The 16546-nt window shown below is 37.7% G+C and overlaps 1 pseudogene; it reads left to right on the top strand.

Annotated features, from left to right (window-relative positions):
• The first annotated feature begins 13826 nt into the window (after window positions 1-13826).
• LOC105090564 (eukaryotic translation initiation factor 3 subunit E-like) lies at window positions 13827-14710 on the top strand (annotated as a pseudogene).
• The last annotated feature ends 1836 nt before the right edge of the window (window positions 14711-16546 follow it).

Below are 16546 nucleotides of genomic sequence, written 5' to 3'. Positions count from 1 at the left end.
AGAAGATGGTGTAAAGCAGAAATACACATTTGTGAAACAGATATTGTCATACAATACATTTAATAATTATACACTCAAATCACTTCTCTGGGATCGAGGAAGATCTCAGATATAATTCCAGGGTTAGAAATTGTTACCAACTAGATGATAATGCTCCCTTCATCACCAGTTCGTGCCTATAAAAAACTGTTTAGTATTTACTCTACAGATTATCCACACTCATTTAACACTCTCCAGTTACCCTCCCCCAACCCTTACACCCTTCCCACCCCATCCAAGATAAACCAAGAAAAGCATAAATTCCCTTAATTGAAAAAAATAAAGTAAAACTTAATCTTATGTCCTGATTGTTTCTTTTAAAGTACTGAACTACAGCCATTTTGCTTAATTTCTTTTCAAATCATTTGTATTTGAATATGGCTAACACATGATACTTACAATATAAAAAGACTTAAAATACCAGATTTTAATAATCCTTAGGTGGCTCTATGCAAAGCAGATGTTCTATTATGCTTTCCAGATGCTAGCTGTAAGCACAATTAATTAAAGACAGTGCTTACATATCATTTTAGTACATTTCAGTACATAGTTAAAACTATGTTAGAGAAAAGGGAGAATGAACAAAAGCCAGGACTACTTAACTGCAAAGCGAATTGCCAGGAAAGATTAAGTTCACATATGTTATGCCAACAACAGGCAGAACTAAAAAGCAATTGTAACCAAACTTAGAAGTGCTTGCCTGCTGCACTGTGACAGCACCAAGAATGATAAAATGCCTACTTTGTTCGCAGCTTTGCACTCTGCAAGCCTTTGGCGAGGTTTCAACCAAGTTTATTAGGTATTCCAGAGATCTTCAGACAACCTAAAATGCCAATCCACACTTTTGGAATGTAGCAACCTGATAGAACTCAGTTTATGCAGTTTTATCCAGTTTTCTGGAGAAGACAGTTTTTACATTTCAAACAATACTAATTGTTTTCTATATTCACTTTACTCTTTCAGTGCATGATATGCTAATGAGTCTCTATTGAGCTCTGCCTTGTCTTTCTGTGTGCTCTATAAATTATCTCTAATATTTATTCAACTCAATGAGCACTGAGTACCCATTACATAAACTTTACATTGAGTCTTTCGTACTAACTTTACCTTATTTGCCACAACCCCTAATACACTCAGTATCCAGTAGCTTTTCTCAAGGCAGGGAACACAGGTTAAGTTGTTAATGCATAAATGTAAGATTATCTCCTTTGGATCAACCAAGTGACGTATATTGTTTGCAAAGCATAGTGCTAGCTCCTTACAAACAAATGTGAGGTAATCAGAAAGGGAAAATCAAATATGCAAAATGACTCACTAATCAGCTATTCTCTGGATTTCACTCTTGGGTTTCCTTAGGAATATGTTACACTTAGTTTTCTAAACTGCAATAGAAGAAGCTGATTCATTTTTACTCTAAATACAACTTACAGGTATTTCGATTTATTTTTCTTTACTTGGTCAATTTCAGTGTGTCTGTTTATATAACAGTGGAGTAAAATTGAACATAGACCTTGGATTTTCTGATTAATGTTAAATTTTATTAAAATATTGGTATTTACCAGTTTTTGACTTACTAAATGACAATTTCATGTAATTCAACCTATAAAAATTCTGCTTTGTAACTTGAAAATACTGTTTCATAAAATCAGTAGCCTGAAAACTTTTACATTTAATTCAGTGGAATTTGAATTGTATTCATACAATTAATTTGATGACTTTAAAATGACATTTTATTTAAAAAAAATAGCAAGAGACAGAAAGATGAAAATTATATAAAAGTAAGTTATACTCTCCTCTAAAGTGAAAGTAAATCCATGTGATGCATTCAAGGAAGCATCCTCTTTCTAAGATACAAGCTGACATTACTAAAGATTTGTTTTTTAACAGTCTACTTTCAAGAGTGTTTCCTTTTGTCCAGTGGTGCAAGAGATGGGAATAAAATAGATATAAAGTGCTGTATGCAGATGTGTCACCTGTTAGAGACCAAATTTTAGCTGAGTTCATTAATTTATTCCCTCAACTCAATTACTACTGAAAAGTGACCACACAAAAATACACCAAAAAAAAAAAAGAAAAAAAAAAGTCACTTGATGATAATCAAAGTCTCAGAACCATATGGCCACAAAAGTGAATTCCCCATTTAAGTTCCCAAGGCATCATCCTCCCACTGGATCCCCAAGTGCATCTGACTTCAAGTCCTACCTGGATATACCTGCAATTTGATGAAAACAGATAAACAGATGATTAATCAAATCAAAAGAACAATAAAAACTCTCTCCAGAAGAGACAAGGGGGGAAATGAGCATATTTTTCTGGCAAGAACATAGGGATAATTATGTTATTGATTAGTCTCCCCTAGCTGATTAAATTTTGCTTGGTAATAGTGGCTGCTCACAGGTACAACTGAGTACATTACTGAGTTCAGCACCTTGGCCTCTAACAAAAACAAAAGCATGTCATTCTATAAGTGCACACACCTGAAAGTGTTTTCTGCCCTGTAAAGCGCTTTCTAAAACTTGATCATCTATGTTATATAGTTCTCTGATTATAAGGAATTTATTCCAGATTCTCTACCACAATACAGCTGACATTTTGGTAGCAAGATGAATAGTTTACAAGTGTCCAAGTTGTCTTTTAGAATTAGCAAAAAGAACCCTGAGGGTTGGTTTGAATCTTATGCTAAACTAAATCGTTTCAGCTAACCCATTAAGTACTCATAGTGCTAAGCTTTCTCTAGTTCATTTGTTTATTTTACTTGTTTTCTGTCTCTCTCCTTCTCCTAAAAGGTAAACTCATTGGTGGCCCTGGTCTGTCTCATTCATTGCTGGCTCTTTATCTCTAGTGCCTAAATAATTCCAGACACTTAGGAGAGCATAGATTAAATGTTGCTGAATTAAGTAATGAAAATTATAGTACTAACACTAGTAATGCCATTTAGCCACATATAAGTGATATAAATGAGTGATTTCTTGTTTGTACTTATTATCTGTGCCTTCCAAATACCATTTCCATAAATTTTACATATTTTGCAGATATTTCTCTCAACTTCACAGCTGGGTTATGAGTAATAAGAAAACATTTATAAAGCACTTTGAATCTCTGCCATAAATCATTATATGTAAATGAAAGAGGACCTATATGGTTGACCTAATACATGCTTCGTGTTCATTCATTTATAAATCAAAATTTACTGGGTCTCTACAGGGTAATACACACTTTTACACAAATTATCATTATTAATCCTCATTACATCCTGTAGTAGACAGTATACTTCTAGGTTTATAGATTAGGACCAACGTTCACACTGGTTGAGCATATTAAATAGCTAGGATTTGAGCCTACTCTAATGCAGTATTTTGTCATAACCTTGTTTTCTTGTTTCTGTTTTTCCATTTCTTCAGATACTTTAATGCTGAATTATTTTCCCATCTGCACAGGGAACATGCTATGGCAAAGGAGAATACTCATTTAAATAAAGATCCACTCACTGATCCAAAGTGTGATGGTTAAGTGCTCAGGCTCTGAATGTAGACTGTTGACAACTGATTTTGTCACTCAAGGGCAGAGTGACCTTGAGCTTAATGCCTCCAGGCCTCAGTTACCTCATCTGTAAAACAAGAAATATTAACTCTTGTTAATAATAGAGTAGACCATTGTGGATGCCAATAACACACTATTCTTCTTCTTTTTGTTTTTCCTTTTTTTTTTTTTTGCAAAGAGCTTTATTTGGCTTCTGTTTGATCCATGGCTTGGAAGAGGGCTACAGGATGGTTGCAAAGAGGCCTACTGGCTGCAGGGAGAGGCTCAGGCAGAAGCCCTGACAGCAGGGTGATGCAGGGGGTCTCCACAAAGGTTGCTGGGCTCCGGAGGCTCCTAGTGATGCTTGAGGATGAGCCTTTCTAAAAGCTACTCACCCAGCTCGGTCTGGGGACCAAGCAGCCGGGGAAACAAGTCAGGTGGTCATCCACCTTCTTGATGAGTTTCACCTCCTCATCTAGGAAGTGGCTTTCCATGAAGTCACAGAGATGGGGGTCTGTGCGGGCAGAGCCCATGGCATGCAGATCCCAAAGGGCCTGATTCAGGTTCTTCTCCAGGGTCATCTCAGCTTCCATAGCATCCAGGGCTTTACCTCATTCATCCTGGGATGGCTTCTGCTCATCCTGGAAGAGGCTGCAGCCGCCATGCTGGTTTTGTGTCCTCAACAGATCCTCCGTGCCCTCATGCTTCTCCTTTGCCAGCGCAAGGAAGAAGTGACCCACGCCCTCCAGAGCCACACCCTGAGAGAGGTAAGTTCAGGAGGCCTGCAGATGCAGGTTGATTAGGCTGTTGTCGGCAGCCTTCACCTGTGGAATAAGTCTGATAAATCTGGGAGCTCATAGTTGGTCAGCAAAAAGAACTAACCACAAAAAAGGTGTTGGTTGGTCCCTAAGGCAGGGAATGGTTGAGATAATAGAGGTTGCGACTGGAAAGGAGGTTGGAGGGCAGTGAGGGCTGGGAGAAGGGAAGTCCCTGGTCTGTTCCATCAAACATTGTTGAAACAAGAGTCAAATCTGTAGGACCACCGTGAAGAATGCCTCCGTTTCTTTTCTTTTTTAATTTATTTTTTGATAGATGTATACACCAATGAAACCACTACTACAATCAAGATAGCTACCATTTCCGTCACTCCCCAAGAGGTGCAATTTTCAAATTCCCAATGTATTCCTTCCTACCCCCATTTTGCCTCCATTTCTTTAGCAGATTTTAAAACATGTCACTAAGCCATCTATCTTAAGTGAGAAATCAATTTTCGAAAAACTTCCTTTTCTGAATATAAAAGTGGTTTGAAATTTAGAAACAAAATTTTCACAGGAATCAAGCAATATTTACACACTTCATCTACATCTATGAAAAAGGGTAATCAAGAAGAAAAAGATGATGAGTGTTTCATGTATTCCCCCCCATTTCCCCAGCCCTAGGCAATCACTAGTTTACTTTACATCTGTAAGATTTTTTTAAAGTGATTATTTCATAAGTTAAATCAATGAATGAATTAAAATGACACAACTAAATTATATAAAAGTTTTATAAGTAAATTTGAATCATTTATTGAATACTCAGAAATAAAAGTATTACACATGTACAAGAAATAAATGTTATGATCAACACACATGTATGTATCTTCTGCTACAATGCTGAGGCTATAAAGGAGAGTAACATGCTCCAATCACAATGAATTTCAAGAAGGAAGACCTGAATAATGAGAGAGCACAGGTGAAGTGTCAGACAAGAAGTACAGGTCATGAGTTCTCCGGGCAACAGAGGAGGAAGGTGTCTCTGCTGAATGAGAGAGACAAGGAAAAGAAATTCACGCCAGGCAAGAGGGGATGGATAGAACTGAGATTAGCAAAGAGAAGTGGAGCAGGAATTTTAATTTGCAACTACAGGTTAGCCTTGCTTTATTTATAACACAAAGATTCCAGAAGAAGTCACCCCAAACATTCTGAGTTATCAATTTCCAATACATTTAAAAGAGTATTAAAGGGATCCATCCTCCAGGTTTTCTTAACATATTTCAAGAAATGCATTTTTAAAAATAAAAGATGTGTAAACCACTTATTTTTTCTCATTATAAAATGTCCAATTTTGCTATAAGGCTTAGACGGCTATTTCTGAGACCAAGAAAAGTAAATATGGAAAAAACTGCAGAAAGAAACAAAAAAGAATTCTTATACTGGAAAGAGAGAGAGGGGTTCTTTAAAGACAATAGTTGTGTTAAGATTCTGAGATTCATACTTTCTAAACTTAAACCGCATGCAAATCAGTCTTCTTTGCTAGAACCTGAACTCCACTAGGGTTCCCCTAAACACAATCCCTTTTCCCTGCCTAAATAGCCATATTACCTTTATTACCAAAAGAGCTACGTGGGAAGATATAGTGTATGTTTTGCAGGCAAATGTGATACTGAACTCTAGAATTAATATCCCCAGATGGGCAAGAAGAGCCTGTGCTTAGAGAAGCAGCTGAGAAGTCTTGCTCTCTGCCTGCAGTTCACTCATTTGGAATAAGAGGACAGCTGAGTGAGGCACGCCCAGTTTGTTCTTCCACTGTAATAGGTGTTTTGATCTATCTGCCCAGGGGCAATGACTTGGGTGTCAAACTTGAGCGCCCATCAGAATCACCTGGAGAACTTGTTAAAAAAGTGGATTATTGGGCTCCACGCACAGCATTATTGATTTACATTTATGACAAGTGCCCAGGTGATGCTGACGCTCCTCATTGTAGAGAGGGGAGGAACACATACTGCACTTTGAGAACTACTGGCACAGAAATTGGTCAAGAGCATCCCATTCCATCAGTGATGGGCACAGGGGCTGGCACACAAAGTGGCAACGTATTGTTTGCTGGATCGAATCAAATATTAATAGGTTGCTTGATTTCTGTGCCAACTAGCATGGGAAAACAATTTTTGAAAAGATTTTTATGTCAGTATTGAACTTTCACCCATTTTTAAAATGAAATTTCATATCATCTTTGTTTGAAATTCTTAATTCTGATACCCCACTTTCCAGGGCCAGACTGGATATGAATTAGGGATGACTTGAAGCTAGAATGCTACAAACATGACTGTTTTTATATAATTTCCTCTGAAAGTACCAGAAATTTTCCCCAAAAGGGCATTTCCATCCCACTGTCTCTCAGGGGGATTTAGTAGTTTAAGTAACTGGAAAATTAAAACCAAGAGTTTGACTGTTCTGATATGACTCTAAACTTTAGAAGATTTACTTATCTTTTCTTATCTGGCAAGTCCTTCTATTGAAGCTCCCTCACACTATAGATAAATCTTTCATTCAACATTTCTAAATTACGTTCAGACTTTTCACAAATATAGAGAAAATTTTCATTCTCTGGTTTTCAGTGAGTCTTTAAAAAAAATTTAGGCCATATTAAATTAAAGATGATCCAGTTAACAGTACTTCACAAATTTCAGATCCTGAATAATTTAAAAGAAACCAGTAATTTGAAAGAAAATTGTTATATAGATGTAGCATGAATCCAGAACTCAGAAATGATACAATAAGTGCACAGAGTTTTTATAGAGTTACGGAAGCTTACTTGAAGGAATTCTTAAAGAATTTTATACAGAGCCCGAATAAATTGAATTCTATGAGCCACTCCTTGACTGCCCCCTATTGGCTAAATTTCAGAATGCTGACCAGAGTATAGCACTTGGTCTTAAGATTCTACCAAAAACATTTGCAGTGAGATTTTTATAGGTTTTCAGAGTTTATAGAAGGCTTGTGTGATCCTTATTTCTTATATCTCTATACAAAGTGATTTCTTTCAATTATCTTTAATCCTTGATGATATGTATCTTGACTTTTCAATTGTACTAGTCAATTTGTCTAAGGGGTTTTCAATAATGATAATAAAAGCATTGCACTTAGGGATGACCATAGGCAAGGAATTCACTGTATTGCATCTTCAGTGAGAAAGCCTCCCCTTCTTATAATTTAATGAAAGACATGATTTTTCTGAATGCAGTTGCTGTCACAAAGCTGTAGAATTGACTTTTTAACACATTGCATTTCATTTTATCATTTTATATCTCATCTTATCTACACTTATTGATAGCAACTAAATATGGACTTATGGAAAAATATATTGGAAACTAAGTTGCTTTTTTAAGGTTTCAAGGAATATCAGTGAGATGACAAGCCTTAAAAATTTGGGGGGTGGCAGATATGGGAGTTAAGTTTAGGTAGTTCATATGGATTTAGTTTTAAAGGTCTTAAGTGGAAAACTATAATTCTTGTATTCTGAGTTTCTTGGCCTGTGAACTGAGATTGTGGGTGGGAACAGTTTAGGTATAGATAATGTCCTATAAGTCAGGCCCATTTGTCTCCCGTGTTCACTTGTCATGAGAATTAAAACAGAAGGGCTGACTTAACTTCCAAGAGAGGAAGTCTCTAGGACAAAGTTGCAACCCTACACATTGTTGGACAAGGTTTTTCTGCAGAATAAAATTCCAAGGTTGTACAAAGGATCTATAAACCTGATGGTCTATAATAATGTAATTTAACTTTATTTTCTCTGAATCTAAATAAATCTGAGGCCACATGGCATTGAGTTATCAAGACATTCAGTTTTATTCATTATTATTCTGAGACTTCTCCTACCCTAGGTTCAGGTGAAGATCCCAGTAATCTTGTGCAGAAGGAAGTATTGGGAATGGCACCTCCAGTTACCCAGCCTCCCAACTTCCCTGATACTTACCCAACATCCCAGTCCATGTCTTCTGCCTTTACCCGGCCACACTACAGGGAGGAGATGCAGGTCTCCACTGTTCCAGAGCCTGCAACCTTCCTGACCCTTAGCCCTGGAGAATCACTACCCTCAGCACTTTCTTATCACCTCTCTCCTACCCTTTCTGGGTCCCCCATCAAAATCTCCTTATTAAGTTCAGGTTATCATTCCAGCCAGGATTGTCTTCTAGTAAACTTCTGCTGGAAGCCTTGCCAAAGGACCTCCTTGGAGGCGGATGAGCATCAAGGCAGAGAATAAATAAATAAAACGATGCAGAGAATAAATATAACTCTGTTTCCATCCTTTTGGATTCTTCCACCGAAGTCAAATTAAAACCAGTATTGGAACATCAATAAATTATTCTGCAAAATTAGGGAGAAAGGAATGAAATGAGAAAGATAATGAGGTTGCAAAACTGGAAAAGGATTTAGATAAAGGGCATCATTTCTTTGGGTCTTTATAATTCATTGTTTAGCTTATTTATTTATTTCTGCTGCCATCTGCTGGTGCACAGGGATTCGTAGTGCACAGAGCCAGAGGGAGGAAACTTACCCTTTAACTCATTGCAGCCTAAACAGATTTGTAAGGTTAGAGGATAAGCACCTTTAGGGAATCATAATTATAAAAGGTTAACAGTAGAATACTAACACTGCTTTAAATACAAATCAAATTGTAGGATACTGGGGTAGAGGTCTATAGGAAGAGAAACGAGATGAGGAAGTGGATATATACAAGGCAAGACGTCAGTAGGTTGGAGCAAGAGTGCTGCTAACAGTTGGGAGATTTTATAATGTGGATGAAGTGCTTCGTAGAGTCTTCTGGACTCCTGAAGTTGTTCATGCAGTTACAGAAGACAAAGTAATCTCAGAGTATATCTGAACTGCTAAATACAATGTTCCACTGAAGACTTGCTTGTCTCTTGCCCATTTTGCTTTTTGTATAAAACAGCATCATCTACAGTTGATGGAATCTTTAAAATAAAAATCTGGACAAGAGTAGGCAGTGTAAAACCACTCTTAAATGCCCCCAAACTAATATGCTCCATAGCCAAAAAACTAGTCAGACTCCATGCTCTACACAATAGCCTAAATGTGCAGGATTACCTTGGTGTCAATCAGTGTATTGACTAGGAGGTTCCATCCAAAATCAAAACAAAGAAGCAAAAGATTCTGCACAGAAGCATGTTGTGTATGTTCTTGACCATTTATGGAGTCAAAACCTAGTCTATAAAAAGATTTCTCATGAGCCTGGATTCAGCAAGGGCTAGAATAATTACTGACAGAATGGCATGATGGAAGGCCAATAGCCCATAAGAGCCATCGGTGGTGCTCTTGAGAGATTTCAACTCCACAAAAGGCATCAGCTGCTACTGAAGACATTGCTGTTGTGTTTCAGGTCAGGCAACTGTCTCAAGATCACAATTTAAGAGGTTTCTGATATCAACGTGGAGTTGTGCATGTAAAGTTGATGGCAGGCTCATTCAACGTTGCTACTTGAGTGAATTAAATGTGGTATTTAGAGAATATAGCCAATGCACTATGGATTAGTCAATGCTTCTATTCACAAATGACTCTCAACTTGGACTAGCTTAGACAAAATGGGAATTTGACAGTTACCAGAATTCAGCTGAAGTTTACATAGACAAATCACAGGAAGATCAGGGATCCGACTGTACCTTCAAAACAGCTAAAATAAGGGTCTTGCTTGGGTGCTTTCAGTGTTCATCAGCTTTGTATCTTAATTCATAATAGCTTCCTCTCTAGTGTAGAAAGTTACAAGAGGCATTATGCTTCCTAACACTTCCTAGATTTCCATGCCCACCACTCCTGCCACTTAAGATTCTTGGGGAAGATTATTGACCAGCTTGAATCAGGGGCTCATGCATGAACCAACTAACTGAAGCCAGAATTAACATGGAATTAGGAGCAGGAATTCTGAACCCTGATTGTCCAGGTGTGATTCTGATACTTGCTAACACCTTTATCTTGGACAACCTATTCAACTTCTCTGTGATTCAGTTTTCTCATCTGTCAAGTGGGGACATAGTAGTACCTGGTTTAGAAGTTTATTGTGGGAATTAAAAGAGACATTCTATGTAAAGTGCTTAAACCTGACATAAAATAAGCACTGTTTATTTGGTTGTTAGTCTGCTAGAACAGCAATTCTCAGTCTTGGTCATACATTAGAATCATTCAGGAATCTTTAAAAACTATTTGATGACTTAGTCTCATCCCCAGATAATTGGTTTGGGGGGCTAGCCCAGCATCAGGATTTTTAATATGCTTCTCAGAAAATTTTGTGTGCATTCAGGATTGAGAACTACTGCACCAGATTATAAATTCCATAAATCCAGGGGTTTTATGTCCACTATTCAATCTTCAGTGCTCAAAACCATGCCTTGCACACAAAAGATGCTCAGAAGTGTTTGTTGAATGACATAATGAAGCAGCTCTATGAACTGCTGTCTCTAGTGGAATGAAGGCAGGTGCTAGCATATGTGTGTGCACACGCCGCAGCGAGAAAGCACACAGTGAGTGCTCTCCATAACAGAATTTTAAGTCTAAATGCCATTTGAAACATGCAGGCAGCTCCCTTCTCTCATCATCAAAATGGGCACAGATATGTACACGCATGCTGTGCAGTCTATCTTCTGTTTTAATCCTTTCAGTGACTTCCAGCTGCATTTAGAAAAAAAGTTATAGGCAATTCTCACTAGTTATGGTAGATACGTTCTACAAAACCACCAGGAACAGTGAGTTAGTTAATACGGAACTGTTCCTCCCAGGGGATAAACAGGATTAGGTTCCCACAAGCCTGCAGTCATAACACTTTCATCAGCTGAGCAATACACAGCCTTGTTGCATGTGTGATTCTGTTTTAAAAATCGTATTTCACATATATATATATTCATTAACATTAGGTTCACAATCAACAGCACTATAACTCATGCCTGAACAAAGCTTATCTAACTCTAACATACATATTTTCTCCGTAACTCATGACACAGCTTTCTTGCCCATAGGAATACTAAACAGCACTTCAGCACTCTTCTTGGGGCCATTTTAAACAGTGAAATCATCTGCAAAAAGCACAAAAATGTGAAAAACATGGTACTAAATGTCCTGTGAAAAGGATCCTGCTTTGCAGTCTGGTAGCTGAAGCAAGAAGCATCGTTTGGTTCAGCCTCAGCTGGGAACATGCACATCAGGTGACCTAAGTTTTTTGCCCTTCTGTGTATATCCCGTTATGACTGCAAACGGACTGTGGGTATTGATTTGGGGGTTACAAATAAAGTTCAGGTAGGCGGCAAACTGGAAAATCCATGAATAATGAAGGTTAACCGTATTTAACATAATAAAGTCTAAAATCCTGAACCTGGAATTAGCATCTCTCCGTGAGCCGCTTCTGTTTTGTTTTTCCAGCCTTGATCTCAGTCCTCCCCAGTTTGGCCCTCCTGGCTTTCCACCCAGTCAGGCTGCCACACCCTTCCCCGCCCCAGGCAGCCACACGTTTCTCTCCCCTGTTCCTAATGACTTAAGCCAAGATTTACCGGAAGCACGAATGTCTCAGAAACTACATGGAGCAGAAGAGAAAGGCTCTTCTCAGTATATGTATATATACTGGGTATCACGCATTCCCAAACCTTTTTATATTAATTAGCTGCATTAAAAGCACCTTACCCGATGAATTCAGTGACAAACCAAACTGAATGAGTCTGTGTGGGTAGAGATAGTAGAGAGTTATTATAGACAAAGTGACCAAAGAGCCTCAAGTGCTGTGACCAGGCCAAATTTGATATGAATACATTTACCATGCCTTTGGAAAGATCATGGTCAAATATTTCTCCACTTCCCATGAGATGAGGTCATAGTTGAGAATAACGATTTTGAATTATTCCTTTTCTCTATGAAATAAACTGTGGGCTAGAGTTACATCGAAGTTGCACGATAAAATTCAATTCCAAGGATTGATTTCCAACTTTCTGAAAAAGCAAAACACGCATAGGAGCCTGCTTTAAATGACAACATTATTGCTCTGATGACTTGGTTATGCTTCACATAATTTGACCGTACACATTTGAGATATACGTTATATATATGAGGTATATATGTATAAATGTGTGTATATATGCATATATAAATATAAATAGAAGTGTATATATAAATACATATTTTTTATATATTTTAAGGCTAGTTACAATTCCCAATTGTGTGAATCATTTTACAAATTGAAGAAAAGCAGAAGGTAAGACAAAGGCCCTGTAGCACGTACGTGTGTATCTTTACAGTTTTAGGAAGAAATACAAACAATGAGCCTGACTTGTACTTTCTTCAGTAAGCTATTTGGACATAAAATCTGTGCTTTCCTCATTAAGTCCTTGTCCTTAACTTCTATTTTGGAATCTGCTGCCAGGAAATGGGTTTCTGATTACCTTTGTGACCAATAAGGTTTAGAAAACCAGATGTTAAGCTAGGAATTAATTTCAGTACAAAGACCATATATAGAAAGATGAATTTTCCAAGTTTTTCACCCAGTCAACATTCAAACAAAATCATTCAAATTTGCCTTCAGTAAACATGCACTTCTTGTGCTCTGGTGGTGAGATAAGTAGTCAGTCCTACCCTGAGATGACATAGAAGGTTGCCTATATTCCAAAAGCCCTTGGCTGTCCCCAGCTAAATACTTCATGGCCTGCCTTTACCCTATATTCTTCTTAACTAGTTCCCATAATTAGGAAACAAAATAGGGGATCATGTCATTGGAGACTGTCTACCAACATGTTCTTATAGTATCTAAGTCAATCCTGTCTTCTATTCGAGATCTCAAAGACAGCCTAAGATCAAGGGCTCATACAAGGTGGGAGCTTGATCTAACTCCTTTTTACTAGGACTGAACAAAAGAGATATCAAGACAGAAATCTAGAGGGAAGGGGCCAGGGTGCATCTCTTCTCTCGTTCTTGATATAGATTTGGGGCCACACAATCTCACAGGTACTCAAGGAATATATTCCTAAACTCTCATCAGACTAACAGCCAAGTACTCTGATCTGGTAGTTGGGAACATTGGCCAGTGGATCAGTCTAAAAGCAGTGAATTAGAAAGCTCTTCACTGGCAAAACGGTTCATTAAGGGGGAAGATCAGGAGCTACATCCCAGCCAGTATCTGACCATACTTCAGTGAACATTTCATCCCTGCATTTAGGTGTACTCTGTCTCTCCTAAGTGGTTAAAGGAGAGCAAACAGGAATCCAGGATTATGTGCCATGCTGGGTAAAAGTGAAGTCAATGTTGATGAAATAAAAAATAAAACCAATAGAGAATCGAAATTTTTAAAATTCCAAAAAACATAGGCATGACTCCTGAGCAAAATTAGTTTTCTTGGAAAAAGTAGTAAATACATAATGGATTGGCAAGAATAATCAAGAAAATAAAGGGAGAGAGAGGGAGAAAAAATACAGCATTAAAAATATTAGGAACAAGAAAGGAAGCATAATTATAGATATGAATAAGAAATTTAGGAAGTCCAGTTCAGTCATCAACAAATCCTTCTTGAGTAACTTCTTTATGCCAAGACCTGTGTTACGCACTAGGGTGACAGCAGAAAATATGACTGAGCCCCTCACTCATGGAGCCTACAGTCAAGAAAGAGGAGTCAGACTAACCCAAGGAAATAGTCAATTCATAGACAGTAATTCTGGGAATTCTCCACTTCAGTCTTCTCAGCAGCAAACATGGCTCATTCTCACTGGCCTCTGTTTGTTTTCTTCAATCACCCTAAAGGGTGTGATAACAGGATTGATCTCTTCCTTTAACCAGCCACAGTATCTTAATGCAATTCAAATGACGTGTCCACATATGCTCTTATTTGACCACCGCAGTCATAAAAAACAAAGATGTTCGAAAATTCCAGTAGGTGCTAAAATAACTAGTCCAGGAGTCTTAACATGTATAAAGAGTTTGTTGAATTCTTATACGTTAACTTTGACTTTAATGAGGCTCAGAAAAAAGCTGAGGGAATATTTATCAGTGCTAGCAAATGATTTCTTCTTGGTGACTTGTCTTGAGGATTTCATTGAAAATGCCCATCTCTTCATATTTGAGACTTTTTGTTGCATCCATCAGTGCATCAGCATTAACATGTTGGCAGATACACTGAACATGACTCCAGAAGAAGCTAAAAGGTGGATTGTAAATTTCACTAGAAATGCAATCCTGGATGCCAAGATTGATTCTAAATAAAGTCTATGGTAATGGGTAACAATGCAGTCTTACCCTATCAGCATGCGATTGAAAAGACCAAAAGCTTTTCATTTAGGAGCCAGATGTTGGATATAAGTATTGAGAAGAAATTGAATCAGAATAGTAGGTCAGAGGCTCCTAACTGAACAACTCAAGACTGGCTTCTATTGAAGAACTGTAAAGAAAAAATGAAAAAAACTATAAAAGAAAGATGAAATAATAAAATCATTATATAAAGGTGAAAAATTTTAGAAACAATTAACATTGAGTATAAGTTTTGGAGAATTTGAATAAAATTGGCTGTGTTTTAGTTAAAAAAAAGAAATGGTCAATTGATTTTAGCTAGTGATGAGTACATGCAGATGATAAAATAGACTTATGTAAGGGAGAGAGTCTTCATGGCTGCTTTTGTAAGGTGGGCAGTGAAGGTCTTTCTGAGGAGGTGACATTTGAATTTCGACCTGAATAACAGGAGAAGTCACACAGCTGCCTGTGAACAAAGGGGAGGGTAGAGGCCCCAACTTTGGTCATCACTGAGGTGAGAAAAAAGTCTCAACTGGACTTCCTGCACATGGAATTTTGTAGGCCCTGTAGCCTTACCAACAACCAACAAATGTGTCCACATGAGTGAGCTAGTATTCTAGTATCTGGATGACTTCCACAATGAAGACTTCACATTCTAGGAGTGCAGTGATTGTTGTCCTGACAAGTTCAAGAAAAGACATGGAAGGAAGATAAACTGTCCCATGTTTACACTGTAAAATCATGAATGATAAATTTAACAAATTATTGTTCACATTTCCTTGAATACTCTGGATAAAAATTGCATCTGTCATCATCAACAAAGCAAAATAACAACCTTTGAGAGAGTCCCTGGAAGCCACCGTCCACAGGATAATGCAGCCTTGTGAGTAATGACACAACCAGCATTAAGTAAATGGTATCAGGGAACTGCAAAGGCAAGCTAATTGATATAGTTTCAATACAATAAAGTTCCAAGGAGCCATGGATTTTTGTGACTAATAACAGCATTGCTACCTTTATTTCACAGTGGGATATATGAAATATGCTGGAAACAGCACATTTGAGAATAAAAAACACAAATAGGTTCCTGGACCACAACCAGAACAGATGCATGTGGAAACTATGAAAAATCTTTACTTGTACTGATCGGACAATAAACAAATACGTAAATACCTCCTCTCTATCCATTAATAACTCTTCATTGATAAATCACTGTACCTTATATGAGTCCATGAATGTCGTAGTATATTTTTTAACCACATTGTTAGACAGAGGCCCTACAAAAAACAGTTGCTTGCCCAGGATCCTGCATGCCTTATGGGCAGTCTTTAATTTGATTTTTTGACTACCAAATGAAGAGGATCTCCACCTTTCCCTGAGAAGTCGCCTAGTGAAATATCATTTGTCCTCTACTCCACCCCAGGGCAGCACCAGAGGAGTAATAAGCACACCACACAGAAAGAAAAGGAGAATGAAGAGGGGAAGACAGCAGACCAGACTCGCACATATGCTCTTACAATCCTGGGGCTGCAGAGCCAACCTGAGACAAAGTGCCGGAGAAGTCACGGAATTCCACTTGGATGAAGTTAAAGGAGACTGCTACCTTAAGGTAGAAAATGCTAGCGCTTGTTATAAAATTAAATCCTAGAACATACCTCAGTTCTAGCATCTGCAATCTCAGAGGAGAGTCCTTGGAATTGCAGATTCCTTTTATTATTCCACAAACTAAGTTCCTAATTTTATGAATAGCCAACATGAGTTTGGGTGACTTATCCAGATTAAATATAAGATTTGTTTTGGACCTGCAAAGACAATTCACTTTTAACCCCCATCAAAAATGTTAAATAAACCACATGTGTAGGTAGAGGGACCCACGAGAGCTAAAAACACCTGTTTGACAGACTAAAACTCTAAAAAGCAACTGAAATCTTAAGGCAATTATGAAATATATGATTAGT

This window comes from Camelus dromedarius, chromosome 20 (genome assembly GCF_036321535.1).
Source record: "Camelus dromedarius isolate mCamDro1 chromosome 20, mCamDro1.pat, whole genome shotgun sequence".
Classification (NCBI taxonomy): domain Eukaryota; kingdom Metazoa; phylum Chordata; class Mammalia; order Artiodactyla; family Camelidae; genus Camelus; species Camelus dromedarius.
Note: the sequence above shows the minus strand (reverse complement) of the source record. Positions and strands in the feature narration are given on the sequence as shown.